The sequence below is a fragment of the Rhineura floridana genome, chromosome 5 (genome assembly GCF_030035675.1).
Source record: "Rhineura floridana isolate rRhiFlo1 chromosome 5, rRhiFlo1.hap2, whole genome shotgun sequence".
Classification (NCBI taxonomy): Eukaryota; Metazoa; Chordata; class Lepidosauria; order Squamata; family Rhineuridae; genus Rhineura; species Rhineura floridana.
In genome coordinates, this window is record NC_084484.1 from 155544910 (window position 1) to 155554658 (window position 9749).

Below are 9749 nucleotides of genomic sequence, written 5' to 3' on the forward strand. Positions count from 1 at the left end.
TGTCTCCAGCATTCTCTGAGCTAATCGGCATGAAAGGGGAGTGTGTAAGCCACTGAGAAGAGTCCTCTAACATGCTTACCTGTCCTTTCCTGCTCACTGGAGCCAATCAGTGTGAAAGGAGATGAGTCAGCTGCTGAGAAGACTCTTTTCAGTAGTTAACACTCTCCTCTTTCATGATGATTGGCTTCTAGGGATGTCATGGGCAAAGGCATTAATAAGGATCTCATTCTCAACCCCACAGCAAAAAAGAGGGGGGATGTGGCTATGATTATCACGAAGGGACCTTTGAATTTACCACTACACTACTGTAAGGGTGAAGAGAATGAAGATATGGTGGACCTAGCATGCTCATCTCCACAGCCACACATGCATATCAGTCATATATTAAGATAACCTGGAATCTGCATGCCTGATGAAGCTCTGGGTGCAGCCACTTTTGAACAGGTGATTCAGCTAACATTTAGCAGCTATGCTGTGTATACTTTATGGTTTAGCATAGCTGCTAAATGTAACTGAATGGCCTGTTCAAAAGAGGCACGCTAGGAGCCAGTGTGGTGTAGGGTTAAGGTGTTGGACTACGACCTGGGAGACCAGGGTTCGAATCCCCATATTTCAGTGGGGAAGTAGAATTAATGGGAGCTTAATTGTGTAGGACTATCCCTGTGGTGAGCAATAATTTGAGGGCTTTTCTGAATAATGTGTGAGTGTGCATGAAATACATACACAATTATTGCACATTTGGAGATTGCAAATAACTTGTACCTTCTTGGAATCAATCTGAGCAGACTTTGAAGTGACCTGGGACGATGAGATCAAGTCATTTGTATTTTTGTCAAGCTGTTGACAATATGAACAGCATCCAAGTCTGGGGAATTATTTGTAGTTAAAATTCCCTCAAAAAAGGAAAAATTGGACTTGCATTCAGTAATGGGGCAGATATATCAGATCCGGGAGAAGCACTGAATATACTGGAATACTAAATATATGCTGCATTCCTGCATTATTTTACAGCTCCATTAAAGCCACCTCTCTTGTAGAAAATGAGGTTCGCTCAGCACATAAAGAAACCTCTCCCCTCCCTCTGCTTGTGAAGCATTCAGGTATAAATCAACCTCTCTTTGAAGGGCAGTAATACAATAGACATGGTTGCCCTGAACTACTTCTTCATTCATTTCAGCCCTAATTTGTTTGCATCGTGCAAGAAGCTCACTTCAAAAATATCTGAGCAACAGTGCAATGCAGGATGCGCAAGGTTATATTTCCTGTGTATGCAGCATGAGAGATGGCCTGTCTAAAGGGGAAAGTGATGTACGTAAGTAATACCCCATCTCAATTTCCCGGAGTGTCTGGAGAAATGCATAAATCAGGGGTGACTAACCTTTTCTAGTCCAACAGCTGCATTGATGGTCAGCCAGCCAGTCAGCAGTGGATATGGCCAATATATGCACACATGTACACACACTGTTTTGTTTGTTGCAAAAGAGCTTCATAAGAACATAAGAAAAGCCTGCTGGATCAGGCCAGTGGCCCATCTAGTCCAGCATCCTGTTCTCACAGTGGCCAACCAGGTGCCTGGGGGAAGCCCGCAAGCATGACCCTGGTGCAAGAACACTCTCCCCTCCTGAGGCTTCCGGCAACTGGTTTTCAGAAGCATGCGGTTAAATCAACTTTAACCGTGCAACCTGAATTTGGTGCTATGTGACTGAATCCCACCCCAAAACAGTAACAGCCTGGAAGCTCCCCAACACTTCAGAACACAGTGGGTTTATTATTCCAGAGTGATGGAGCGCCTCCAACGCCACCAATTATGCCGCCCGACAAGATCAGCCACACAGGGCCTTCTCTCAGTCCCACCAACTAAAACAGCTAGGCTGGTGGGGACTAGAGAGAGGGCCTTCTCAGTGGCGGCCCCCACTCTCTGGAACTCCCTCCCATATGATCTTCGGCATGCCCCTTCCCTGAATGTATTCCGCCAGGCCTTGAAGACCTGGCTTTTCAGACAGGCCTTCGGGACTTCCGGGGAGGGTTAATCTTTTTGACTAATTGCCTGCTACTCTGAACTGTCACTGTTTTACTGTTTTATTGTTGTACTGTATTTATTATGATGTATTTTAACTGAGTTGTACGTCGCCTAGAGTGGCCATTGGCCAGATAGGCGACTTATAAATTAAAATTATTATTATTAAATTATTAGTATTTGGAAAGGATGGTGAGAGACCAAGAGGGGGATTTGCTCCCAGCTACTCTAGATAAAAGTGCAAGCAGAGGTTGTTAGCAGCCAGGGTGCTACCCTTTTATAATTTGAAAGCTATTCAAGTTTGATTAACACAATCCCTTTACCACCAAGCTGCTTTTTGCTTGAGTCGCCTCTACATTTCCAAACTGCAAACCCTTTTGAGACAGAGGCTACTTTCAAAAGTAGTTGTAGTGTTTAAGGTGCTGGACTATGACCTGGGAGACCTGGGTTCGAATCCCCACACAGCCATGAAGCTCACTGGGTGACCTTGGGCCAGTCACTGCCTTTCAGCCTCAGAGGGAGGCAATGGTAAACCCCCTCTGAATACCGCTTACCGTGACAACCCTATTCACAAGTCGGGATCAACTTGAAGGCAGTCCATTTTCCATTTGATATGCAATGGAAGAATTTGCAGTTCAAAGAAAAGAACTGAAAAGTCTTTGGGCTCTCCTAAAATTAGCTCTTTGGCTCTCAGTCCATATCTTTACATGAACTACCCACATTCACCCCTATATCTGAGTTCTTTACAATGGAAAAAAGCTCTTAATCTTCATTTTCTAAAGAAAGCACAACCATATAATGTATTTTAACTGTTGTTCTTTAGTGGAATCAATTTTTGATAGTGATCTATATATCCTTTGTGAAACAGATATATTTTCTTGAATAGATTACCACTTTAGGAAATATTGACTGGTTCAAGTGATTGTGGACAGCATTAGGAAGCAGACACCATTTTCGGGGCCATTCAGGTCAATCCTGTGCAAATGATGATGATGCAGCCACTGGAGAACCATGCATAAGAACAGAAGAAGAGCCTGCTGGATCAGGCCCATGGCCCATCTAGTCCAGCATCTTGTTCTCAGAGTGGCCAACCAGATGCGGTGGACGCTTGAGGAGAGGTAGGAAGGTGGGAGCGCTTACACACAGTGCAAATCAGCATGAGTTCTTTCTTCAATTTCTTTTAATTATTATTAAATTTCTATCCCACCTTTCCTCCCAAAGGAGCAACAAACACCAAAATGTTAAAACAATGCTATTTAAAATAAAATAGGGGGGGGGAATTCAAAACAATTAAAAAACATCTAAAAACATTTAAGAGCAATGACATACCTTCACAGTTGCTAATTTAAAGGTTGCCATGGCCAGTATCTTTCAGCCATCAAATGTCTGGGTAAAAAGGAATGTTTTAAAACTTCTCCTGAAAACGATGATGAGACTTCCCAGGAGGATCCCTCCGCCTGTGCAGCCTCTGAGATGGGCTCCTGTCTTGGATGAAACTTTTTCAGCCTTAAATCCAGTCAGAAGGGTCTTTTTTGACTGGGGATAATTTCTTCCGGATAAGGAAGAAACGTGAGAGTTCCCACATAGCTTTGTTGTGATTGTTGGAGACTGGAATTCGTCAGAATTGTCTGTGAAAGAAGGTCTCCCAGCAGCTCGGACAGAGCGAGGATTTTTAGCTAGCTCAGCTGAAAAAGTGATCCGGTTTTTTTTCTTTAAAGAAAAACGGACTAACAGGCAAGCATTCTCCTGTCTATGCTTATCACTTTCTTATCTATACAGTTAAAGAGATTTGTCAAAGGAACAGCAATTAAGAAAACCAGGGTAAGCCAAAACTTTCCTTTTTTTTACTCACGGAACTAAGGGGGAAGAATATAAAAATAGCCTATCTTTTTTCTTATTGCAAAAAGCTGACATGGAAAATAGTATTATAAAGATTACAACGGATGGGGGGTTTCTGATTGGAAGAGAAAAGAGAAATCTTTTTGATTTATAAGACTTTTGTGTAATATATGTCTGGGACTATTTTTTCTGATCTACTTTTTTTTTTGACGAATCTGCTCATTCTCTCTGCTACTAGTTATTTGGACGCTGTGAACTAAAGCTGTTTTTGCACTTCTGGGCATATAAGAGATAAGGGCTGTCTAGAGTGTGACGCTAGTTGGTTTGAAAGATTAACTCCTTTGTAACTGGATAAAGAAATAAAATGCTCTTTGCTTGGGACATTGAAAATTGAAGGAGTTTTGTTCCTTTGGCTTTAAGAATGACAATTAAGAAGATCATGGATGTACAAGAAGGGACTTTATCTTTAGACATGTTTCAGAAAATAATGAATGGGATTAACTCAATAAAACAAGAACTGAGAAATGATTGTCAAGCGTGGAGAATTGAATTTGACGAAATGAGACAGGAGCTGAAAGAAATTCAGGATTCTATGAGAAAGGAGAATAAAGATAGATCTGGAAAACCAAAAAAGGATGAAAGAGAAATTAAAGCCAAGGTTCAAACTATGGAGATTGGATTAAATATGGACATGGAAAAAGATTTGGATTTCCTGGCTGTGATGGATCCTGGAGACAAATATTACGGTTTGGAACTCAGCGCTGTCCCTGAAGGAATTGAAGAGATTGGAGATAAAGATATTATCGGTTTTAAAAAATTCCTGGACTGGAAGGATTTGATGGAACTTGAAATGGAGAAAGTTAACAGAATAAATCCCTGTTTTGTGTCAATGGAAAAATCTTCAAGAGATGTGCTAGTGTATCATGTAAAAAAGAGGAACAGAGATGCGGCTTTGCAACAATACTTCAGTGATACATTTGGAATTGATGGCAAGAAAATATCTGTGATAAAGGAAATTCCTATCAGACTCTTATTATATGACTATGACAGCAAGATTATTAGGTGCGTAAAGACGGAAGATGGAAGATGGAAGATGGAACCAATATGGATAATGGAAGAAGAGCGATTTGAAATTACTGGACTTAGTAGACTTGATGAGTTGGATTAATTGACATGTTTATCTAGAAAAAAAATTGATGGACATATATCTCAAGGATTGGAAACTTCTCTTTGACTTTTTGTGGAAGAATAAAATGATATGATGCTAATGAGATTTGAAACCAACTAAGATAACCGCTGGAGGAATTGATGGCAAGAAAATATCTGTGTTAAAGGAAATTCCTATCAGACTCTTATTATATGACTATGACAGCAAGATTATTAGGTGCGTAAAGATGGAAGATGGAAGATGGAACCAATATGGATAATGGAAGAAGAGCGATTTGAAATTACTGGACTTAGTAGACTTGATGAGTTGGATTAATTGACATGTTTATCTAGAAAAAAAATTGATGGACATATATCTCAAGGATTGGAAACTTCTCTTTGACTTTTTGTGGAAGAATAAAATGATATGATGCTAATGAGATTTGAAACCAACTAAGATAACCGCTGGAGGAAGGTGATTTTATAATCTATTTAGAGACAGGCTTGTTATATATTATAGATTTATAGCTGAACTACGACAAATCGGAAGTCAATATTTTTATTTTTTTATTGTATTAGTTATTGATTTGTGTTTTTTCTTTTTGTATTGTTTTGGTTTTGAAAATCTGAATAAAAATTAATTGAAAAAAAAAAACTTCTCCTGAAAACCAGTAATGAGGAAGACACACCTCATCAGGGAGGGCATTCCACAGACAGGGAACTATAGCCGAGAAGGTCCTGTCATGGGTCAAAGCCAACTGGGCAGCAGTCAGAGGCGGCATTACCATGAGAGGCTACCCCGCAGATTGTAGGACCCAAGATCTTTATAGTGAGGGAGTCACTCCTTGAGGTACTTGGGCCTCAAGCCATTTAGGGCTTTGTATGCTAGCACTAACCCTATGAATTGGACCTGGTCATTCACTGGCAGGCAAGTGCAGAGCTTTTTGGACCAGTGACACATGATTCCATTCGGCTGCCCCACTTACCAATGTATCAGCTGTATTCCGCACTAGCTGCAGCCACTAGACTGTCTTCAAGGGCAGCTCTGCATAGAGAGCATTACAGTAGTCTAAGTGGGAGGTCACACTAGAGCATGGACAACTAAGGCCAGACTACGATGATATCAAGTCTAGAAGATAATTGTTTTGGCCTAGTCATTGGCCATCCCTTTTGTTTTGTCTCAGGTGGATAGCCTGTGAATAATATTCATCTCCCCAGAAAAGTCAAATAAGGCCACAATCCTGGAGCTGGTCAAAGGCCAGCTGAGGAGCCTTAGGTGTTACTTCAGTACTGGAGGAGCCCCCAGGTTGCCTGTGGAAAGCTCAATGGTGTTGATGGACTGCCCATGGTGTGTTGCCTGCAGTAAGGCTTGAAAGGGTGTTTGTAGGGGGCACATTGCTGGATCCACAGGATTCAATGCTCACTTGCTGCCCCACACCCCCTGGAGACAGCAAAAAACAATATCATCCTTTGAGTTGGCTTAGCGATTTCCCCTTCCACCTTCAGGCCTGGTTGGTGTCATTCAGCAGGCCTTAGTAACAGGTCTGTAGCCAGGTGGGGTCTAGGGCCGGGTCTAAGGGGGCCCTCCCACAAAATTTTTCTCCCTCCCCTAATTTTTTCGCACAAAAAATAAATTTATTACACAACTTTTTCTTCCCCTCTTCCTTTTTTTTGTTCCCACCCAAACCTTTAGGGTGACTATGGCCTGCTTAGGATGGCAGTTCCTCCACCATGGAATCTTCTCCTTAAGATTGCTCAGTGAATGATAAGATGTAGTTATAATTATTTTTAATTTACTTTCAAGAAACAGAGAAAACTAAAACAGCATTAAATGCATGTTAAAAATTAAATGCAGATAATTAATATGGGTAAGAGCTTTCCTGCCAGCACTAGAAATATTCTTATTTTATTTATTTATTTATTAAATTTCTATCCCAGCCTTCCTCCCAGAAGTCGCCCAGGACGGCAAACAAAACACTAAAAGCCCTTTAAAACATCTTAAAAACAAAACAGTTCAAAACATATTAAAACAAAACATATTTAAAAAACAACTTAAAAAACATATTAAAAAGCAATTCCAACATAGACGCAGACTGGGACAAGGTCTCTACTTAAAAGCCTTGTTGAAAGAGGAAGGTCTTCATTAGGCCCCAAAACGATAAAAGGGATGGCGCCTGTCTAATATTTAAGGGGAGGGATTTTTAGCCTGAAGGCAATAACAAGCACAGCCACTAACCAGCCTTTCACTGAAAATCAAAGGCAGTCCCTTTCCCATCTGTGTTTCTCACAATCTCACATGGCATCTTTTAAACCACATATAATGCTTCCCAAGGAAAATATTCTATTGGTGTCTTTTGACTTGTTTTCCACATTCACTCATCCAGAAGATGTGCAACTGTTTTACAACCCCCTGGACAAGAATGATGGTGTGACTCATTTCCATTTGGTGTCAATAAAATAAAGCTTCACAGTTTGGCTAATGTTCATAATGTGAACTATAAAGTAATGTAAAGTAGGGCTATAGATTTTATCTGAATAAAACAAATCTCCGCTTACAGTTTGCTTTAGTGAGGATTGCCCGCTGTGCAGGAAAAAGGCCAGCCTGGACAACTCCTATGACTTTAACATCAGGAAGCCTGATGTGCAAAAATCAGCAGGTGGCACTTTTCACAGCACAGAGAAAAACAATTATCACCTACCAATGGAGGAGTGGGAACCTGTGGCCCTCCAGATGTTTTTGAACTACAAACTCCATCACTCCCATCCATTGGCCATGTTGGCTGGAGTTAGTAGGAGTTATAGGTCAACTCCACACCATATAGTTAAAGCACAGTTATGCCACTTTAACAGTCATGGCTTCCCCCCTCCCAAAGAATCCTGGGAACTGTAGTTTGTTAAGGGTGCTGGGAGTTGTAGGGGTAAACTACAGTTCCCAGGATTCTTTGGGGAAAGCCATGACTGTTAAACTGTTATAATTGTGTTTTAAATGTATGGTGTGGAGGTGTCCATAGTAAAACAACATCTGGCAATACACTGGTACTCCATCTCTGTCCTAATATCTGCACATCAAATTGTTGGTAGAGGCACAGCTACAGTAGCCTGTTGAGAAGTCGGCAACCTTAGTTCTAGTTAATAAGAACAAAAACATTAAACACTTAGCATTTATTTAGTACTTCTGACTGTTCAAAAGCATTTAACATACAACTAAAGCATTATTATCACCATATGATTAGTTATAGTATTAAAGAACCAAGCAAATAATACATTAACACATCCTTCTTCCATTTTGAAAAATACAGGTGTAAATTTCCCTAAGAGAACATCTTGGCAGTATTTGGTGCTCAAGATCAAAGACATTTGATACTTGAGTTTCAAAAGCTCATCTCTGTTTAAGTTGACACCGTCAGGCTTCAGTGGTCATGAACAGACAACTTTCTCATTTGGTGCTACTTTACACATCCTTTATTTCCTTTTAACTTCTACTATGTTCTTGCCTCCCTCTGCCTCTGGCATTAATCCACTCTACAAGACCATGTATAAAGTATTCCATGCTTACTACAGCCTTTTAAAACTGCCACCCCAGACTCTCTCTCTCTCTCTCTCTTTCTCTCTTTCTCTCTCTCTCTCACACACACACACTTAAACCAATATTGGTATATAAACACCACCCACCCAACCCTTGCTGTTTTGATGCTAGTGACATACTTTATGGACAATCTCAGTCTAAACGTACTCCAAATTATGTCATAGTACTATCCTGAGCAAACAGGATCAATCTGGATCTCATCTTCCCAGCATTACAAACGTGCATATTTTCAAAAGTCTGTAAAGACTTGTACCGTTTGAAATTAAGATTTCAGATTTCAAAAGCAAATTTTTAAGCTTGCTTCAATGTTGCATTTAGGGATGAGGAAAATTTCCATGTGCAGATTTGAAATTCACAAGACATGTTTATTTTATTTAAAAGCATTTCTAAATCACTTAATATTTAAAAATCTCAAAACAATATACAAAATGCAACATATATGCAACAAAACAGTGTAATAAAAAGATATACATTTAAAAACCAATATTATGAAAACAGAAAAAACTGAAATTATAATTATTAAATGCGTTGGTCTTTAAGACTCTTGGGTTGTTTTTGCTGCAAGAGACTAACATGGGTTTCTCTCTGGAAATTTCTCTAAATTAGTTTCCGTTCTGGTTTAGGGAAGCAAAAACAGTCCCCAATTTCAAGAAACCGGCAAGATAAAGCTAACATGATATGCAGGCTGAAAGAGCCAGTGTGTGTTCAATCAACTTACCTCCCCATGTGTGCATAAGTATTTCATATACAGTACAGTCCAATTTCTAGTAACAATTATGCTCTAAAAAAACATAAATACTGTGAGCTGAAAGCCATTATAACAGCCCAAATCCTGTTTGCTTTCCTGATGCAATTACTCTGGCCACTATCCAAATCACTGGCCACTATCCAAAGGACTACTTCAGGTGCACCCACCATGGTCTCCGGTGTGCCCAGTGGAATTTTTGACGTTTTTCTTTTGAACAGCAGACACACACCTCAAAGATGCCAAATCACAAACTGCTTATGAAGCTCCCTTGGGATTGTAGAAGTAGTCACATTATTTTGTTGAAAGGCCATAATCTACAGCCCAACAGGTTTACACTCTATTTGCAGAGAAGTGCAGAACTTTCCAAAACCCTGCAGCAGCCATCTGGATGAAGGCTCTTTTTGACAGCTTCC